This window comes from Lepisma saccharinum, chromosome 24 (assembly GCF_977018435.1).
Source record: "Lepisma saccharinum chromosome 24, izLepSacc3.1, whole genome shotgun sequence".
Taxonomy (NCBI): domain Eukaryota; kingdom Metazoa; phylum Arthropoda; class Insecta; order Zygentoma; family Lepismatidae; genus Lepisma; species Lepisma saccharinum.
In genome coordinates, this window is record NC_139252.1 from 42,383,653 (window position 1) to 42,406,458 (window position 22,806).

General features: G+C 39.9%; 1 protein-coding gene across 4 annotated transcripts in view; it reads right to left on the reverse strand.

The window, feature by feature from the left end:
- drpr (multiple EGF like domains draper) overlaps nt 1-22,806 on the reverse strand; it is a 174,012-nt gene that overhangs the window by 86,881 nt on the left and 64,325 nt on the right. For 3 of the 4 annotated variants that reach the window (XM_083110765.1, XM_083110763.1, XM_083110761.1), the window contains exon 3: nt 19,853-19,902. The gene's annotated coding sequence lies outside the window, so the exon portion shown is untranslated. Of the gene's footprint in view, nt 1-484; nt 613-19,852; nt 19,903-22,806 lie in introns of those variants that run through there. The other variant, XM_083110762.1, reaches the window with a different exon arrangement.

Genomic DNA, 22,806 nt, shown 5'->3' on the forward strand with positions numbered 1-22,806 from the left:
GTATCTCACTTTAAACTGTAGGTCCAGTTCCGATTAGCCTATCTGTGCATAAAGTGTGTTTACAACAAAAACTTAAGACTTTGTTTATCCGCACCATCGTGCTTATTGGTTAATATAAAAACATAGAAAAGCAAGGCATGCACAAAATCAAAAGGCAATTAATATACGTCAGTTGCTGTTAAGCTTCATGACGCCCAAAATCTGGTCACATAGCTTTGGTGAGCAGGGAGGAATCTTGAATCGTTTTAGGTTTTTCACTTTTTAGACAGTTTGCTTGTTTCCGAGGTTAACGCCTGTTCCATCCGTAAAAGAAAATTTAAACAAATTTCAACTTTTTTTTCCTCAATTCTCTTCGCTGTGCCAAGGCAAGAACGACACAAAACTCGCAGCGAGAAAGAAGTTTACAATGTTTCTTTTTTGTATACAATTCTGGCAGTTTTAGCACAAGAAACACTAGGCTAGGATATAAATTAAAAGGACTTACCACAACTTATGTTCGAGGTGTAGCCGTAAAAGATATTCCACACGCATAAAACACACACACCCAATAAACCCACGTTCACAACACAGCCAACCACACAAGCTTCACTGCAAGGAATTAACAACTAACAACACAGCTGATGCCCGACCCTCCTCCGAACCAGTCCGTCTGCAGCGTTGCCACGTAGCGTTGCCCCTGGTGCCTTTGACCGTTGCCCCTGCGCCTGTCGACAAGGTTGCCAAGTCGGAGGTGCTAAGTGTACGCACTGAAGGTCGGTGGAAGATCATAAACCCGCATTCCGGTGTCGTTTTGGGGAAAGAAACTTTGGCGACAGGTCTTCAAAAACCGCCTCGGTGACAGTGCGTTTTGCTCGACTCGTTCAAAACAGTTCCGGGTTCGAATCCCGGGCATGTACCGTGGAAGGGTGAATAGTAAAACGGCAAACTTTGTTTTTGAAGTCGACTTGGTGCTCAGATTTGTTAATTGTGAGTGGAAATGGGGCTTAATATGTCCAAATCCAGTGATTTAACTCAGGGCCTTGAGCATACACTATCCGTAGGACCTGTAACCAAAATTTTTCAGAGGTCACATACTGTTTCTTAGTCTCAAGTACAGGTGCCCTATATTATTATATTATTTAAAGTAGGATTACACTTAAGCTTACAGTTTATTTTGCACAGATATAATCTTACTATAAAAACACCTTTTTGCTGTTTCCACACAATATAAACATTATTATTACTTAAGGCAAGAATATAAAGGCTAAAACCAAGAATTATTGGGAGGCTAATTAGCGTTTATTTCTATTTCCGATTCGTCACTGGTGCGACGTTCATTACACAACTGGGTGTGTCAATATCGAACTATTATCTTACATATCAAAGTGGCATTTTTCAATCATCTCCAATAATGTTCTCTGTCACCATTCTCTCTTGTTAACTGTTCATTAAATTTTGACGATGTAGTGAATTTATATTGATTCATATAAATATAAAATAATATTTTCACTTCATGATTTCATTATATAACTAAACAAATAGTGCATATTAGCTATTTTTGATTGAAATATTTTAATACGGTTTTTATGTACTTCTTTGCTTAGAATGTAATTTCAGTAATTCTGGGTATTTTTAGGTTTGTCACCAATGAAGACAGGAAAATTTAAGATTACTTGCTTAATTCGAAGCGCCGGCGTCTGTTAAACTCGAAATAAACAATACAAAACAATTATTTTTATTTGGCGCAGGGCCCCCTAAAGTGCGAGCCTCGGGCGAGTGCCCCAGTTGCTTCTCTCTAGGGCCAACTCTGATTTATCCACACACACACACACACAAAAACTTATTACAAAAGCTCGATTTATTGAACATTTTTAAATTTTAGAACTTACTTTACCTTCACAGCTTCTTAAAAACAACCTTGCGCCCCCACAATTGAAACGTTTGGATAAACCCCAGTCTGAACCTGTGTGCAATGTGCCTCCACTGAAATTCGTATCCGGGACTCCTTCATTCTCATCGTCGCGATTATCCCAGAGAGATATAAAATTGTCTAAAATAACCAAAATAGAGGATCTACCGTCAAAATACATATTAAACCAAATTGCTTTTTTGGGAGTGTTTACATCTCCATTCTAGAATTTCATAAGCAGTTTTTCATTGGATGACGCGTGGTCAGCGCATCGAGTCCCGTCAACGTTGTTATGCGGCATACTACGTAGATCGACATCCCTACTCCTGCTTTTCAAGTATTCCTCAACTGTTCTGACAGTGACATATATTCCATCCGAGACTCGAGCACACCCCCATTCTCGTTATTAGACCCATGGTGCCGTTAGTGAAGCTCCAACATCCTTAAAAGTTTCCCGAGTGGAAAGCAAGGTCCATGTGAGTCATCTGACGTCATTTTGCCCGCACACGGCAAAAGAAAAAAGTCCGTGCGTCATTATAGTAGTTTCTTCCTGACTTTCTTAGTCAGCACATTGTTCTCTACCGAGTCGAACTTTTGACCATTCAGCGATCTACGTTTACCTTCCCACAATTGGGGAGAGAGGGGAAGTGGATTAGCGTAATGCATCGGTGATATTCGCAGCAGCATGGCGCTCTTGTATGGCACAAGGATTGGTTGGTTGATTCGGCGTTTAAAGTCCACTTTATACACAGTAAGGCTAATCGGGACTGGACATACAGTTTAAAGTGGGATCCGAACCACTTTGTACCCGGAACCGTATGGCACAAGGAGGTAGGGCATCCGGAAGTCCTTGGTTGAACTCCTCATGGACAGGGGAGTGTATACATACTCTCTCTCATCGTCAGGGCACAAAACAAGTTTTGGCTGATCACTGGTTGCACTTTTGCACCTAGGATAACAAGCTGTCAAATGAAACAGTTATAAATAGGGCTCGGAAATTGAGGCAAAATCCTTTTTTTCCCTAGTGTCCAAAGACGAGGCCCAACATTACCTATATATGTTCATTTTGGGTCATTGTAGGCAAGAAAAGGGTGGGTTTTATTTGTCCTTTTTTGCCTTTCTCGGCGTTTTTTGGCTTATTGGTACTTTTTTAGCCTTTTTTGCAACTTTACCTTCTTTCCAGTTCGTTTTTACTGCCCATTCCATTCTCAATTCAAATCATCATCAGTTCATCACCTCTTTTCCTTTCTGCAGTAAAGAAATTAAAAAAGGAAATAAATAAATATATTTGAACCATCCCTAAAACAAGAGAAAAACATTTTTGACTGAAAGAAGATTCATTTTATTCATATAGTTTTTTCCCACTGTGTTCCACACCACCAGAATTTTTTGTTTTTTTAATCATTAAATATGTAATTAAAACTGAAGTTATTAATTAATTCGTATCACATTTATACATCTTTTTTTTCAGTTTTTAGGTCCTTTTTTGATATTTTTAGGTCTTTTTATAGGTATTTTTTGGCAATTTATAGGTCTTCAACTTCCTAGCCAAGAGGGACACATGGCAAGAGAGAAAGAGAGAGAATGATAAAAAATAACGGACAGGAAATGAAAGAAAATGGTAAACAGAAAAGAGAATGTTTAGAAATGTCGATAAAGAAATTGGAGAAAAGTGAAGAGGATAAGCAAGAAAGGGAGAATATAAAACAGAATATAGGAGAATAAAATGGAAAGACAGGTGACAAGGATAAAAGAGAAAGCAACTAAAAACAGAAGAAGAAGTAAGGGTAGATATAAAACAAGGAATTACAGAAAAGAAAAAAAAAGGGGAAATACGAGAATTCTCAAGCAATCATAGGAGTTGAGAAAGGAAAGCACAGAATACAACAAGAGGAGAGAAAGCGGCCAAAGCAATTAGATTAACACAAAGCAGATATAAGATACTTTCGGAGGTAAGTATATCGACAATTGAACATCTTGTAGCTTGTTTGTAAGACACCGTGTAATCCCACTGGAAATAGGGTTGGGATAGCCAGTCAAAATATGTGTTGAACTATAGGTCCAGTCCCTATTAGCCTTTCTGTGCATAAAGTGGACTTGAAACTCGAGCTGAAATGACCTTCAGTGCAGCTTCGTCTGTTTGTGATCCGGACGTGACCACCTGCCTTGTCGATCACGTACGCTTCGACACTCACCGCTCAGGATTCAGCGTAGCGACACGTAGCAAGAAAGCATATGAAATGAATATCAATACTCGCTTTGATCGTGTACTTTCGGTCACGTGCTTCAAATGGAACGTCATGAGACAGCAACTCGGCATTCTTTGCGATTGCGAGGCAATGGTCGATACAGTTATCCATCCGACTTTCCAATTCTCTCTTTACATAGGCGCCGACTCCATGGGGCTTGGGAGGGCTCGGCCCCCTCAGTGTTAACGATGTGGGTGCAGAGCCCCCAAATAATTTGGTTAAGAGGATCTAATGTATCATTTTGCTTCTCTTGTAAAGTTTACTCTGAATTGTGCCACATGAACATAACTTTAAATACACATTTGAAATGTTCTAGACCAGTGGTTTCCAACTTCAAAAGGTCCGAGGGCCAAAATTATATCCAGCAGTTGATAGGCGGGCCAAATTTGTTTGGGGGGGGATTAAAAATTACAAAAATTGTAAGTACTGAACTGAAAATGTAGTACTTTCGCATGACCTAAATTTCTAAAATGAGCAATAAAACAATGGAATTACAAATTAAAATTGTATAATTACAATTTATTTCACAAAACCCAATACTTATTGATGAATTGAAAGAAATTAAAGACACACCATACAAATAATAATCCTTCATAGTAAGTATTCAATGTGATGTGAAACTTGAGCCCGATCTGCTTCTTTTAATAAAGTTGTATTTGAATTTCTGTATTTGAAAGTCTCAGAAGGTGAAGCAGTGAAGAATCTGCCAGTCTGCTTCTGTAGCGGTTCTTGATGAACTTCATTTAAGAACAAACACTTTCACACGTGTATGTGCTGCCGAACATTGTTGTCATTCTTTGCCCAAAACTACGAAGGTTTGGAAGGCGTTCTTTTGAAAGGTATTTGAAAAACTCTGGCCCCTTTTCTTGCCTACTTTGAAGGAACACATCGCCTTGCAAATCACACAATTCAAGTTGGAGAGAAGCTATTTTAATTTTCAGTCTTACGTTTTTTTGGAGATATGGCTCATTTCGATATTTGCACAAACTTTAACAATCAGTCGCAGTACAATCCGAGTTGGAACACTGGAAATCTCTTTACTTCGTGCGTAGTAAAACAGATCTCTATAGCGCCTCTCTGCAGTTTGTTTCTGAACACAAACAGTGAAGCCTTCACGGAAGCGGCTGAGTTCATTCCACATAGCGAAGGGATGGAATACATGGTGTGAAGAGAAAGTTACGTCACTTTAGATTCTTCTGATTATCATTATTGACTGCAAAATCAATTCTACCTGTGATAATGTCTCTCTTCACAGAGCATCCGTTCCTTCAGTAAGAAAAGAACGTATTTTAATAAAAATACATCAAATTAATGTATTTTGCAAACTGGCTTCGCGGGCCGCAGAAAAAGGCAACGGGGGCCGCATGCGGCCCGCGGGCCGCCAGTTGGAAACCCCTGTTCTAGACCATCAACTTTGGGGGGCTGAGACCGCTAAACCATCAACTTTGAGGGGGGGGGTTATGACCAAAGACAGCAAAACACATGACTTATTACTATATACTAAGTATGTAATTATGAGTATTGTTAACATTTTTACTAAAAAGAGTTTCAAAAGACGATGTGCATGAACTAGGATAGTGGATGGGACGTTCGAGCTACAAATGGGTCTCACATGACATTCAGAACGAGATCATTGATATATTAGGGAGATCTGTTTTGCGCTCCGTGGTAGCAGATATTAAATGTCTGGAATATTTTGCTGTTATGGTTGACGAAACTTGTGACATATCCATCCGTGGACAATTAATATTCTGCATTCGAACTGTGAATAAAAATTTTGATATGTTTGAGGAATTCATGGGCTTTTATGAGATTCCGAACACTGAGGACAAAACTTAAAAAAGCGAGAGAGTGAGTCATTCATTAATTGCAGAGCCCCCCGCCCCCATTAATTTTGACAAGTCGGCGCCCCTGCCTCTTTGTAGATTACAGCCATATTTACAAATTTATTTTGGAAAATAATATTATTGTTGGGTGATTGGTTATGGGATAAAGTATAGCGTTCGTTCTAAGATACCCTTCTAAAATATGTATGGGGCAGCCGATAAAAACATCAGCTATACGGAATGCCGACCCTTTTTACTATTACATTATAGACATGGCTGCCCACAGTAGAAATCGGTGCTGACCACTCGCTAATATTTATACAGCCATAGGCCATTGCCAGTCATGTTGTTTAGAAATCTATTTCGTTGGTGGTCCTCAAATAGTAACGAAGTGTATTTTGTTTAATATCAATACGAACAACAAAAAGAAATGTTATCAGGATTAATAAGTTTACTCTTAATAATCTTTTTTATTAATGATAGGTTTATTCATTATTATTTTCACCATCACATAATGATGTATGAATACAGGTATAATAGCATGCGTTCATTATCTAGCTAATTTCTTGTTAAGAGCAGTAAAAATTGTATGAAATCAGCTGTTCTACATCGAAATTAATGTTAAAATAAATAGAAACATGGAATGTTCAGAGAATAAGAAGAAAAGGTTGTTGGCTTCAGCAGGAGAAAAGTGAAGTCCCCGAATAATATTATCATCATCCATTAAATTTCGCAAACACTTCAATACAAAAAGGACACATCCCAATCGAATTCTTATCTGCATATACGTTCGGCAGAAATTATGATTTTATGTAGCCGACGTTCGTGGCATGATTAGCACAGCGGGGTACGACATGAGGAGTCCAGGGTTCGTGCCCGGCCTGGTAATTTTTGGTGAGTGTTCCTTCATTATTTTCATCATTTTCATCATATCATCACTCGTTCTCATCTTCGCGATTAGCCAAAAGTCGCAGAAAAGCGAAGTGAAATAAACCAATCAATCAATTAATTTTATACAACAAACAGCGAACAAGTGTTTTGCTTATTTAAATTGAGTATTGCCAACACTTTTTTGCCTTCCCTGGACATCCCCTTCTAAATATATCCTTGGTTGTTTTAGCACTTGGGTACACGTTCACGAGGCATGACTAGTGTTGATAGTTGGGCAGAATAAGGAATTTTGATATTTTGTGCAGATTACTATTGAAAAGACAGATAGAGAGGGGGAGAGAGAAAGGAGAAAGAGTATGAGGCAGGTAAACCAAGATATACAGAGAGAAGGGGGAGATGAGTTAAGGAGCACAGAACTTTGAACACAGAGAGAAAAGAAGGAAACAGAGAGAGAGAGAGAGAGAGAGAGAGAGAGAGAGAGAGAGAGAGAGAGAAGTCCGAGCCAGATGATTCGTAAAGCGAGCCTCCTCTTCCATACTACCACAAGCTTCGTTCTTCAGTAATATTTTCGTATCTACATAGTAAATATATGTATGGGTAATATTTCTCTCCCACACCTCTAAGATTAGTTTTCTATGTGTGGGAAAATTAGTTCTCGCTCCCAGGCGCATCGCCTGATAATGTTCGCATGAGCACGTGAACACTCGTGTATATGTCTTAAATTACGTACATATTAAATGCACACATACGTATATTTATTCGAAAAATACTATGTTTGATGTACGAGTATATACACACAATTTACTCTGATACGACTTCTTTCACGTCTGATAACATTTTTAGATAGTTGGCAACACTGACTCCTACGGTGTTCCACGGAGGGCGTTGAACACAATTGCTGTGTGTGTTGCATAGAGCTGACAGCTAATAGGCTGTTGGCCACTATACCCCGAAGATGTTCACTTCGCTGTGCGAACACTGATGGAAGCGACAATACTTCTTACATTCGGCACCAGAGTGCAGCATATACAAGGCATGTCTAGGGGGATTCGAATAGTTCTGTGCTACATAGTTGCAAACTTTAGCGACAATTCGCTAAACCTGGCGGATTTTAATGGGGAGAGGGACAATTTTCCCTACGTCCTTCTTGTATTACTTCAAATATAGCGTGATTTTGGGGGGAAATTGTTGAAAATATAAATTGAACTGTTATTCTCACTTTTTCAATTGAATATGAATTTACAAGGGATAGGAGTAAATTTGCATTCAGTACAAAAACATTATTGTGAACACCCGTATGCGAACCGCACGCGACGCCACTGCTCGCCCCTACTTTTTGTCATCAACCTCAAATTGCCCAAACATTTCTGCGCATAATTTACGGAAAGCCATTATTCAACGACATGAATACGAGGACAAAACATCCTGCGACAGAAAATATTATTATCAATGATACACTTCTTACTCGATAGAGTGAAAAGGGCGTTTTCGTGAAGAATAAAGCCTAGTTAGTGCCTTTCTTCGAAGAAATATTGTGAAAAGCACCTGGTTTTCGCACTCCACGAACTTGGCTGTCCTAGTTTTGTCTCTTCCCTCCTTCCGAATGCGTCGCAACAAAGTGCTGAAAACCTAGTTCTAAAAAAAGAAGGAGAAAAAAGGCATACAAAACATCCTGGCCAGTGCCATATGGCACTGTTTGCCTCGGATATGTGGACCACCTGTTCCATGGGAAACGACGCTTCCTTTGATGCGTGCAGCATCGCACAAGGTCTTGCTTTGTTTACGCTAAAACAAGTTGACCAGCGGCGCGGAAAGATGCATGATGTAATGGCGCTGTTTCTTTGAAATCTGTCCATAATAATTATAGTCTTAGATGTAATGGGTGCTGCGTCAAGGTGGGCCCTTTTTTGACTTCTAAAGGGATGATCACCCTTTAAGGGTGATAACTTTTCTTTAGACGTCAAAGGCGTCGGACTGATCGCTGCAACTTTTTGGAAGTTTCGGTGGGGTTTGAGAGCCCCTCACGAAAAGATCAATTAACGGGAGGATTATACAGAGTTTGTTCATTAGTTGCCAATGTATACCCTGTCTCAGCTAACTGTAGAGCAAAGTCCGCGCATAACGTCAGAGAAGCGAGGGAAATCGAGTGGACAGAGCGAAGGAGTACACGCTGCTGGTAAGGCTCGTAACGGCAGTCGCTTTCCCCCTCCACGCAATCCCATGCCCTTTCGCGTCACTACTTGCGCAGACTTGTTTTCGTTTGCCTGCTCCACAGTTAGCTGGGACGGAGTATAGGGATTTTCCAAGCCAATGCCGAAGTACAATTGTCTACTACTCTTTTGTTTTCTGTAAATAAATAGCACATACGAGCCATTTTAAAAATTTATATTGAAGTATTTGGAACACTGATTGCAGGCCTATAGCCATAATTTTATTTCTGGAGGGGCTCAACCCTTATCAACAGCCGCCATCTAAAGGGGAAAAAGTGGTGAAGTGGAGTAGAAGATGTGAAGATGAATGTCTGAGTATATTGCAATTTATTATATAAGATGTTTAATCCTGTTAAGGAAGTATAATTACCACTATAGGCTATTTAAATTACATATTTGTAGGATTTCGGGGGGAAGCTTCAGCCCCCTTAGACCTCCCTCTGTCTACGTGCCTGACTGTGATTGATTCAATTGAATTCAATTATTCTTTATTAAAGGACGATGTTCAGCCTGCGGATGTTCTGCCACCTGATAGAAACTAGGTTATTATTGGTCGCTTTTGATACACTTTTGGCTAATGGCGACGATGAGAATGAGTTGAAATGATGAAATTGATGAAGGGACGATCGCAAAGAATGCCCATGCCCAGGCCGGGATTCGAACCCGGGTCCCCTGGCGTCGTAGTGCGGAGGTCGACTCGAGCATCTCGCAGTAGTGGAAGCGAACTTCCTGCCTGCACACTGCATCTCAAGGCCAGTAAGCAACAAAGCAGGCGTGGAGGAACAGCTTGCGGTGAGAGGCAAAACAAAATTACGGGGGAAAGCGTCCTCCTTTTCTTGGAAGCAGCTCCTGTAACTTATATCATGATTACAATGCCACCCTGCACTGTCACTCACGAATCAGTTGACGAGAGGTTTCCCACTGCACGAACGCGACCGACGAAGCCCCCTTCCGCCCCTCTTACAACGCTACAGTACCGCCGCTTCTTGTCCTGCAGTCCACACGTGCATACGAGAGCGCCCTTTCACGAATACGACGGATTGGTCAGGTCTGATTTAGAATGAGTTTTTAAAAATACGTATCGGATTTCAGCAAACGTAAAGGGCCTCCGTAATAGCGTAGTGGTAACGTCGTCGCCTTGTAACCAAGGGCTCACGGGTTCGATACCTGGTGGAGACACAAAATGGTTCAGATCTGCAGGTCCAGTCCCGATTAGCCTTTCTGTGCATAAAGGCTACTTAAAAACAAACTCAACAACAGTAATCTTAAGTGGCTCGCCTTTGTAGATTTTGCTAATTTGCACTATAAATATTTTCTCTAATTTTTCTTCAATATGCGACTGGCAGGAGCGTAAATTCTAGGCTAGCTAGGCTATCTGCGAAGTCTGAAGTCTAGAGAATAAAATACAGGAGAAAAATCGATCAGAAATTGAAAATAATATTATTCATATCAGTGAGAGAATGATGCTGATTCTGGAATTGGCAACTTGATTTCTTATGAGTTGGCAACCTGATTTCTTATGAGTTGGCAACCTGATTTCTTATGAGTTGGCAACCTGATTTCCTATGAGTTGGCAACCTGATTTCTATGAGTTGGCAACCTGATTTCTTATGAGTTGGCAACCTGATTTCTTATGAGTTGGCAACCTGATTTCCTATGAGTTGGCAACCTGATTTTCTATGAGTTGGCAACCTGATTTCCTATGAGTTGGCAACCTGATTTCTATGAGTTGGTAACCTGATTTCTATGAGTTGGTAACCTGATTTCTTATGAGTTGGCAACCTAATTTCTTATGAGTTGGCAACCTGATTTCTTATGAGTTGGCAACCTGATTTCTTATGAGTTGGCAACCTGATTTCTTATGAGTTGGCAACCGGATTTCCTATGAGTTGGCAACCTGATTTCCTATGAGTTGGCAACCTGATTTCTTAGGAGTTGGTAAATTTATTTTTAATCATAGCCTAGAACCATGTAACATAGTGAGATAGCCCAGATCTTGGACTCAGTATACGCCACTGGCGACTGGCCTTAAGCTGGTCTTCATGAATCAGCGCTTTTAAATCGAGTGTTGCGCGCCAACCTCCTCGAGTTCCAGGTCTTGGTATTTCGACTTGTACACCCAACGGCCAGTGGCGTGGCCAGGATTTTCGAAAGGGGTGTTACATATACTCTTTTTTACTCTTTTTTAGCAGTCTATCCTCATTTTGCCATCTTTTCCGGCCTTTGATGTTCTTTTTTACTGCATCAAAAGGGAGAGTTTGACCCCACAAACACCCCTAGGGCAAGCCACTGCCAATAAATAGTAGCCGAATTGTCCATCATCTTCATTCAGTCTGTGGGGTGTAAGGGGTGACCTTCCACGTAGGCGCCCAAAAGTCAACCTCACTTCCACGTAGTGCACCCTGGACAAGAGACTAACGAGGCTCTGGCGACTGGCACTATGGCCAGTATAATTTTGTGTGTGTTGTCCTGTTTTATGTCCTTGTGTGTGCTGAGTGCGCGTTTACAGCCTCAGCTTTTAACAGCAGTCAGAACATTTTAAGGTTTTAAAATTTTTAGTTATGCAACGTTAGAGTTGTTATTTGTAATGGTAAGGGGCTGGACCCCGTATAATGTGACGGGAGCAAATTAGCCTAAGTGCTGACGCTCCCAAAATTTTAAATTCAAATTCAAAATTCAAATTCATTCAGTCTGTTTCCCACAAAATAATGACCATGAGTTCAAATACACACGTCATTAAGCCAGAACAACGGAATTCCATTTCTGAAAACAACACAGGATGTAAAACAAGAAAGAATGAAACCAGTGGACAAGTTGCTTTTTTTTTCTTTGGCGTTGGCTGTACATGGAAGTGATTGGGTGGCGATGGCAAACGTCCAGAACTGTCTGCATCATTTAAATTCTTCTTCGCTTTCGTTTCTTCCTGCAGGCTGTAGTCATGCTCCCACCACTCTTTCTCACTGTATTACATACGGTTACGTGTTGAAACCAAAACTAACGCTACAAGGTAAAATGCAACATTAAAAACCTGCTTGTTAGAGGAATCAACAGTGAGATGGGTGGCAAAGTTGATCTGCGCTGTGCACGAATTAAATTTTATAAGTAGGTTCATGGTTTTCTATCACCTTGACATGATGACATACATTGTATGTGCGTTTGGCGGTTTAAGAGTAAAGTATTATGAAAATAAAAGCACATCGTTCCATTTTTCGACGAACTAAATTACATGTAGCGTATTATAGTTTAGGGACAGCTCCATATTTATCTTCAAGGACACTGCCTGTGGGAAACATATATGTGAAAGGAAAAACTGTTAATAGCTTTGGATCACGTGATCAAGTTTACAAAGAGACAGAAGCAAATAATTATGTTCCGAACAGAGGATCTCCATGAACTGGATTTGAGTTCCAAGAAAAGTGCCGATGTTTGGAGGCCATTCTCAAGATTCACTTATAAAGGTTTGTCCACTACCTGCAGATGCGCATTCAGTGACTGTCAATATACACCACACTTTCATCATAGTCAAACGATATTTCATTTGGGTTCTACCGTCAAGCATATCGATTAAGTATACCCAAATGCATAAGCAACTGATTTTGAACGTTCGGTTTGGCTTTATTTCACATACCATATGCGCCATCGCGCTTTTGTGCCATAGAAACACATTTGTTGGGTCTTGTCCATTCCTGAAGTCAATTACAATGACTTATTTAGGTAACTGACAGTAAATGGCATCAGAACACATTGAGGAATACCAAGTTGAGTGGCTGACTCAAGATGTCACAACCCCTTGGATGTTACTGTGTGTCCGTTCGTTGATTTATTTCATCTAATGATCATTTGTCGCCAGGTCTGCCTCCGTAATGAAGTGGCTAACATAACACGCTGCAAAACCAAGGGCCCTAGGTTCGAAATTTGAGTAATCCATAGATGTTTTCTAGGGCCTCTTATAAAAAGTGACTAACGGTGTCACTTTGTAATCAAGTGGTCTCAGTTTCAATTGTCTGTGGGAGGCACAAAGTAGTGCTTCGGGTTCCACTTTAAACTATAGACCCATTCCCGAATAACTTGTCTGATCCTACAAATTGACTTGAAACAAACATTTCTTTGGTATTTTTCGCTGTTGGTTGGTTGATTTGGTGTTTTATAGTTCACTTTATGCACAGTAAGGCTAATCGGGACTGGACCTACAGTTTAAAGTTCGATCCGAACAATTATGTGCCTCCACCGGGTATCGAACCCGGGACCTCTTGATTACAAGTCGACGACGCTACCACTGCACCATCGGGGAGGTATTTTTCCCTGTTATGATTAGCAAAAGGAAGTAGGCAAGTTGTGTTAAAATAAGAACACTTAAACTAACTACGACTTCGACTACATACCCAATCAAAGAGTTGGTTAAGTTACTCCAAAGTAACGTGTTACATTTGCCGTTACTTTGCTTCTACGAGGGCCACTATTTATATTTTGAGCCTTGGCAACACTGATTGAAGTTAGGCGCGATTTGACGTTTGCACGGAATCGTCTGGCATTATTGACCATAACGTACTTCAAATGTTTTGTCAATAGCTTCATTTGTGTTGTTTATGTTGCCTTGGAAATTGCGCGACAACAATAAAATGGAATTAACTCGTGAACATTTTCGTGCGATGATTTTTTACGATTTTCGACGTGGATTATCAAGACAAGAGTGCATCGATCAACTTACTTCCACATTTGGCGATGAAGCCCCATCCTTTGCCACTGTGAAACGCTGGTATAACGAATTTAATCGTGGCCGCCATTCGCTCACCGACGAGATTTGCGAAGGTCGTCCAAAATCAGTTGTTGTTCAAGAAAACATTGATGCTGTGCAAAACCTAATACTGCAAGATCGTCATGTGACATACTGTGAGATTGAGGCAACCATAGGCATTAGTTCCACCAGCATATATAAAATATTACATGATCATTTAGCTGTGAGAAAGGTATGTTCTCGTTGGATCCCACACAATTTGACAAAAACTCAAAAAGACGATCGCTCGCGTCAATTGGTGCAAACAAATGCTCAATAAATACAATCGTGGTGCTTCAAAAGACGTATATAAGATTGTAACAGGTGACGAATCATGGATATATGCATATGAGCCGGAACGTAAACAGCAGTCGACTGCATGGGTGTTTCAAGATGAACCCAATCCAACAAAAGTTGTTCGCGCTCGAAGCACATCGAAACAAATTGTCGCCTGTTTTTTCGGGAAAACTGGTCATGTGGCAACTGTGCCTTTAGAGGAACGTAGAACGGTCAACTCTGAATGGTACACAATCTTTTTGTTTGCCAGAGGTCTTCGGTCAAAACGGAAAACAAACAAACGCCGTCGGATCATTCTTCATCAAGACAATGCCAGCTGTCACACATCTCGTCTAACAACCGACTTTATGAACAGTCAAAAAATCGAATTGATGGGTCTTCCGCCGTACAGTCCTGATTTGGCACCCAATGACTTCTTCTTGTTCCCGAATGTCAAGAATAAATTGCGTGGACAACGATTTTCGTCGGCGGAAGACGCCGTTGATGCGTTCAAAAACCATATTATGGAGGTGTCTCAAGAAGATTGGAAAAACTGCTTTGACAAATGGTTCGAACGAATGCAAAAGTGTATTGACCATAAAGGAGAGTACTTCGAAAAACAATAAAGCAGTTTTCAATGCCAAATTCCTGTTTTTTCATTGTTAGGCTCAAAATATAAATAGTGACCCTCGTATAACTAATGCGTCACCGTTACATTGTGATATAATGACTGAATACGCAAGTATCACATGTACTCTCTGTAGTGCATGTGTAATTTTGCATGCACGAGTTAAAAGTAACACAACGAAGCATGTTTCGTCCTGGCAAATAAATCCTCCAGTTCCGAATTTATGAAGGTAAACGAGGTAACGTTACAGTTAACAATGTAGTTTTAATTCTCTGAATGTTATTGGCAATGGTTCTATATTAGAATGTAATATTCATTGGATACTATACATTGCCTAGTGGTTTTAACTATACGCATTCTAGAAGATCGAACATTATAAATAAATCACCTATCAGGAGAATGTGTGAACTGTACAACAGATGTTCCGAAAGGGAACCAAAATTAGACATATTTCACATGCCTATTGGGACATTCAAAAAAGTTATTCAAGGAATGGAAGAATAAATGTCAACAATGTAAACATAAACGCAATTTTTGTAAATGTATATTTCTTTCGTAGTTTATACTCAATTACATATATGTACGTACTTTCTAGAGTGTCAATTATTTACAGGTCCTTTATTACACACATAATTAATGTATATCTTCAAGGTAAATAACTTCTATCCTTGATTTATACTGTGTTTATTTTATTTCCATATTTTATGCAATTTATAATATATTATATTAGTATCTCCTATATTTTGTACATGGTGGTAAAGATCTGAAATACTGAGTGTAAAGATAAATACGTTGTTCATTGTACTTAATAATTGAAATATTGTATTCATGTAGGCTATTTTTGTAGATAATAGTTAGATATTTTATTCCACTCTCTTCAATTAACATGTCTTATCAAACTGTAAATTTACAAACTCAAAGCAAGAAATGTAGAACACTGTAATTGGGCATTCGCCTGTTGTGTTTAATAATAAATAATAATAATATGTTTCGGTAGAGCACCGCTTCTCTCGTCTTCAAGTGAACGAATTTATTTTTGCCGGTGGTGGGAATCGAACCTACCATAGACATGACAGATTGTAGTACAAATTTGGTGAGTTAATCAATTTAACGTAGTTGAAAGCACTAGACAATTGATAATGTCCAATTAACATTCTATGCTAACATGTAATATTGATAACGTGTTATTAACGCAAGTGCCGCAAAAGTAACATGTTAATTCTGTTACGTTACTCTCAAATTATGCCAAATGGGATTTCAATTTTTTATTAATTTCAATTTTATTACTCCATATAAACCAGATACATTGGTATTTCGAGGGTTCAGTACAGTTCATATAAAAGTTAAATATATAATTACAAATTTTCTATAATTTACAATCTAGATATTCACTAACACTATAATATTCCTTATTAACTAATAGTTTCTTTAATTTATTTTTTGGAACTTGTCATACTTTCTGCTTTTATATCATTTGGTAAATGGTTGAATATTTTAATTGCCATCTGTTGGGGTCCTTCTTGAACTAATGTTAGCCTGGTGAAGTAAGGCTTTAAGAGCTGTTTATTTCGGGTGTTATATGTGTGTTCTATTGGAACTTCGCAGCGCAATATTTTTTCTCGCATATAATGACATTTCATATATGCTACAATGTCTATAACACATGATCCCCGTCCAGCTAACACCAAAGTGACGATTAACCTTAAAAGACTACGCGTGCCAACAGCTGTCTTAGCTGTCGTTGTGTACAGTGCGCATTTAGCCTTTGCCATTTGATGTCAAGAGAATAGAAATTTAGGTCAGTGACCCCGAGAGCGAGCGTATTTCTCCTAACGGTACATTTGGTGCCTTCGTGGAAACAGTGTACAGATCAGTGCTAGGAAAATTAGTTTGCAATAGTATATGCGCCAACAAATCCTAATTAATCTGGTGGCGAATTCTGGGCAAGCCTTTCTTTCTGTCCAGAATTGCTGAATGGGAGATGTGACCGGAGGGCGGGGGATATGACCTCTTTTAATACTTAGAGCTGTATTTTGCCTTTTCACGCATCCTGTATCCTTTTAAAGTTGGTCCTACAGTAGTTATTCGGTAATGTTGCCGCCTTGTAACCAGGGGGTAAAAGCTTGAATTCCCGGTGGAGATACATTAGATAGACAAATGAATTACCCTGCTCTCAGATTCGAATTCGAACACAGATCGTAGTTTCCGTTAGTTATTTTTCGTTAGTTAAAGGCTGGCTCACTAATATGAATTTGGTAGAGTAGCTATGCATTCTGTATAATTCTAATTTACGTTGTTTTTCTGTGTCGTTAATATAATCGCGACGATGATGATGTTTCAAATATTACCCCGTGCATTGCAACAAAACATGGAGACTCATTGGGGTCTGGGCTACACATAATTCGCGAGCTCGGTAGTTGTGGAGGTGGTGTGACCAGGTAGCCGTCAGTGTTGCCACATGAAGGGAAATTTGGAGCTAATTTTAAGGGAAAAGGGAAATTCGATGAAAAATTGCGAATTTTCAGGGAAATATTAAGACAGACTCAATATTAATTATATTAAACATTATAAGAGATTCCAGTTTTGAAAATGAGAATTTTTTTTAAAAAAAAAATTGTCGTATAGGCCTACTTTTTTCTGAGAGGAAGAGTTGGTCCACAACTGGCTACCGTTTGGGGCTGGAGGTTATTGACATTCACACCCTTATGTCCCGGCTTTGAGAGTGGGTGGCTAATTGCAAAGATGATATGATGAAATTTATGAATGGACACTCACAAACAGCCATCCCAGGCCGGGATTTGAACCCGGGACCACTGGCGTCGTAGCATTTCAAAGTTAAATTGTTTAACATTTTATACATACATACGAACATGGATCAACGATAATATTTATTATTATTATTATTATTAATTCTTTAGATGAAGGGAAAAAATGGCCGAAAAAGGGAAATTTTATCCCTTGCAAAGGGAAATTGTGCTTACAGATTGTGGCAACACTGGTACCCGTTCTATAGGAGGCTGGGTAAACTCCAGAGCCGCCGTATACAGGGACATAGTCGGAAAAATTCCGCCCTAAGCGGCAGCCTTCCCCACACATAAACTCATATAAATTAATCTCAATTCTCTTTTTCATTCAGGATAGACGAACACAAACATCCATGTCTGAACCGGGATTCGAACTGGGACCCCTGGCGTTTTAGCGCGATGTGCTAACCACTTCGCCACGGAGGTCGACTAACTGACTGGACCAATGCGTTTCCCATGAATGATGATTGGACCCAGGACTGGACTCGAACCCAGAACGTCCATCGGCGATGGGAGTCTACCACCCAAGCGTAAAGAGTGATGAAAACCAACCAAAACAAAATAAGTCTGAGAAAAAGGTGGTCGGATTTAAATGTAGGCTACAGAGGAAACCGACACGCGCCTCTTCACAGAGGTAATTTGAGATGGTTTAACAGTTAGGGCTACCGGCGACACAAATACGGGCTTGTATGTACGCGATCATGCGTGCAGTACGTGAAATGGGGCGACGTGGTGTATCTGGCGGGTTACATAATGCATGAGTGTTCGCAGAAGAACAGCCGTTTCAATGTCACTTTCTTCTCTTTTTACTGGAAAATTCAGCACCAAAACTCCATTACAGCTTCGAGACTGTTGCTAACTTTCACCACCAGAATGTTGGAAGTCCCATTTAGCATATACGAGTCAGAAAAATGGCACGCAACCTCACATCAATGTGCAGATGTACAAAAACAAATCGCTGAGGTTACTGTGTGGCGTAACTGTTTCCTACCGCTGCTGAAGATAAGGCTCGCACACGAATAAACAGGGAAAGTGGGTTTCTTGCAACTGCTCGTACTTTGACCTATCAATGATGCGTATAGGCTCTTGTTTCAACTGTTATGTAAGTTGAGATACTGCTGAGAATTCGCCATTTGCTTAAAAATGAGACTGGTACGAGATGATTAGTTTTTATTGGTTCTTCTGTACAATTTGTGAATGCTGAAGCGAAACTGTATGGAATGAAATCTCGAATCTCCTGCTGGTGAATGAACTGGGAGTTTCCTGTTGTTCAGATGAAGTCGCTCAGCCTCCACTATTTCTCGAGGTTTCTAAGCCAAACATTTAGGCAAAGAAGCATAGAAAAAGCGTTTCCTTCTAGGAAATTTAAGATTTTGTATTATCCTAATTGTAAACTTCAAAGATGTAAATATGTACTAATCTCGACAATTACAAAAACGTAAATAACTTTTATTCATTAATGGTCTAGTTACTTTTCGAAATGAGTGACTGTTAACTTAGTTACTTCTTTTGAAGTAATTAGTAACAAAATTAAGAGTTACTTTTCTGTATTTTCAAAACGAATTGAGACAAATTATGGTCTGTTGTAGAAACAGAAAGATTTGTAAATTAATGTTTTCAACTTAGGCTTTACTTGGATTATTCACACTTCTATATTTTCATTATTACACCTGATGCAACGGTACGAAATAATAACGAAATTCCTGTTTATGCATTCAACACGCTCTACGAGTTATATCCCAAACTGAGGTGTAATGGGTGACTCCTTCTGAAGGGTGTAAGGGATGACTTTTTCTGAAGACACGCAAATGTCAACCTCTCTTCCACGCAGTACACCCTCGACTGTATTTGGCAGACTATCGAGGCTCTGGCGTCTGGACGTACAGCCTCTGTCGGGCTTGTGTTGTGTCCTGCTCAGGAGCGTTTGTAATTGTCCTTTCATTAATTTCATCTTGTCTTCGCGATTAGCCATAAATGGCAGAAAAGTGAAGTAAAATCAACCAATTCAATAGGTTAATATCTCAAACTAAAGTAACTCAATGCTGGAAGTGGAAATTGTAGGTGGAGGGATGTTTCCTTGAGCCTTGGGGGCTGCTGGGGGAACACTCCTATGTTTTAACATGCAGATATAATAATTCAACAGCGGGAGGATACTTTGCTTTGCGAAATTCTTCCTAGCATCTCCTCCACTTCAGCACTGGAGTAACTTACAATAACAAGAACTGTAACTGAGTTACTTTAAAAAAATACCTTTGCAAGACTGGAAAGACTGGTGCGAGTTTCTTAGAATTACTGTCAATACTTACATTTCACTACGACAGATCAGATTCTTCCTTCCATTAGTATGAGGTTGTTTCTACAAGATAAAAACAGGAAGATATTATCAGGGGAAGACACATCAAAAGATGAACGCACAATGATTCATGTTTCATTTCTTTTTTAAATGCCAAGATAGTATTTAAATGCAAAGATATAGTATTAACTACAATAGAATCAGGCCCGTAGCTAGAACTGATCTCCAGAGGGGCTCACAGGATATCAAGTCCATTTTCAAAAAAATTAACAATATTATAAGATAAATTATGTGTGGGGCTGGGTCATTAAGTTATATAAAATGTATAAATATCATATAAATACCACATTTTTCTTTCAAAGGATCTCTTGAAGTGTTAATTGACTGATACTGAAATCATCCCTTACACACTACATACTACTTTAGATGACACAGATATTTATATCACACAAAAAAAATGCACAATACTCAATCACAGGGCCTACAGTAAAGTCCACCCTCGGCCGAAGCAATGAAACCCCCTTCGTTCCCAAAACTTGAGAGCTGTTGTCCTGTTGACCTTTGATAACAGATGCGAAGGGAATGTGCATGATGCCATCAGTGTCACAGATTTCTGTCTAAACGGGAGATAAAGAAGCTCCCCCATGAAAGAACTTGCAAAGTCTTGAGAATCTTCTAAATACTTGCCGCTACTTACACTTCTGCTGATAAACAAGATGAACGAATTTAATAACTGCTGTTCATGTTCCGTGAATTTTTCTTTGACAAAGTTGTGACCAAAATAATATTTGCTGTCTACATTTTCACTCTTCACTGCAAACAAATTATACAAAATAGTTTTACCTAATGTCAAGGGGCCTAACGGCAGTTCCGGGCAGGGGGGGGGGCTCCCTCCGGCCCCTGTCTGGCTACGGGCCTGTATAGAACGTAATATACAGTCACTAAAACTAACGCATAAGAAACGAATCACTTCTCACAAATCACGTGGTTCTGTTTACATTACCTTTGTTCTTGCATTGGATGGAGAATCTTATTCAATCCCAAGAGGTGGTCGCTTAATTGTAGGCGTGAAAGAACGAGCGGGATAGACCACGTGTGCTTCTTTGTCAGGGTGACGGAACTTTTTATCATACCACAGGCAGAGTTTATCACAAATTAGCCCCAGATCGTCCATCTGCGGTGAATCACAGCGAAGCGAGGAAGCAGAAGCGTCAAACAGAGCCGGAAGTGGTCCAGTGACGTCAACTTCGTAAGAAAAATGGCGGGGTGACACTTGAGTTCGCCCGGAGAAAGGCACGACGAGTGCTAAAAGCGCCTGCACCTCCTTGTCCTGGTTAGGTTACATCCAAGACTAGTAGAGGAGAAGGCTGGGGCCATACCTGATCACGTGGTCCTTGACGTCAGGCGTGACGTCACGAGCGGACAGATCGCTCTACGCTCCTGTTTCGCAGCCGAATCAAAGCAGTAATTATGATAAAAAAAGAGCCGCAATTATGCCCAGAAGCTAATTGGGAGTGAATACACAGACTTACTTAGGATCCGACATAAACGTATGTCATTACAGTTGGATTACACAGCCATTTACGCACACATTTTATCGGTAGTTTATATGCCGTCACATTCCTCTGTGAAACATTAGTTTCAGGTAAAATTCGGTTAATTCACCTAGTAATGCGTTTTGTTAGGGCAGAAAGAAAAATATATGTTGAATGCGTAAAATAATTTTGTTAAATAAAGAAAGGCAGAAAGCCAAAATTATGGATAAGTTGAATATGTAAAAGAAAACAACCTCATGTATTACTCTCTTTTGAGTGAGAGAGGAGCTGTTTTCACTTAACTTCTTCAAATTTGGTAACTTTGCTTCGACTATTGATATTTATTTCATCATTAATTTGCCTTATTCAGATTACAATTCTGAGTCTTATGAATCTTTGAACTACACAGGGAGGAATGTAAGGAAGTTCCGTGTGTATTATATCACAAACACTTTAAACAACTTTTGACTGAACGAAAACTTGAGACATAGAACTGAAGAAAGTCGAGGCTCACTTTATATACGCATATATATATAATCAGTGAGATGTCGAACAGGGGTGCCCACAGGCGGGTATGTGAAAGCTGGTTGCGTCCACTTAACTTTGGGGGGGGGGGGATTGTGATGAAAATTTGACTGAATAAATAATAGAACAATGGAGGACGGAAGTTGAACAACGTTGTCATTTAAGCATCACTCGTATATAAATAGCAAGTTCTGTATTTCCAAGGGAATTATAACAGTTACTATGTATTATTAGTGTTGTTAACGAGACTAGACACGAGAAGAGACGGCATTTTCACGCGACGAGACATACCAGTGTCGTCTCTCGGCAACACGGTTATCTACTATTTGAGGTGCCAGCTATTACATATTAAACCTAAAATTTTTATCGTGAATTCTGATGTGGAATTACCCTTGGTTGGGGAAAGGAGCGAAAAGAACAAAACAGATCAGCCTTTCCACGTTTCTTTCCGTATGGGGTAAAGACTCAGCTGGGTTTTGTCCGCCCATGACGTCACACCCGCGGCAGTCGCGAAAAGAGGCGTGTCTGACCCCAGCCTTTCTTCTAGTAGTCTTGGGTTACATCACCCACGCAAGAGGTGGTGTCGGCAGAAGTTCTGGCTTTAAAGCGTTCCGTGACGGAAAATGCGAGGGAATTGCTTTTCCAGCTTCGCGCGGATTCCTCGAGGAGAACGAAATAAAAACTAGCATGGCGTGAAAGTTGAATGCCTCTCGAACCCCCCGACGATGATACGGCCTTTGTCTTGCAGTCGCTTCCTGAAATGTCCATTGGGAAAAGGCATTGTTGGTAACAACAACAAAAGCTTCAGTCTGTTAAGTCAGCTCTCCGCAAAGTGGATCTATAAAGCCACATAAACCGAGTCAGGAAGGGTGGATCCCGACGATCCAGGAAGCAAAACGACACTTGA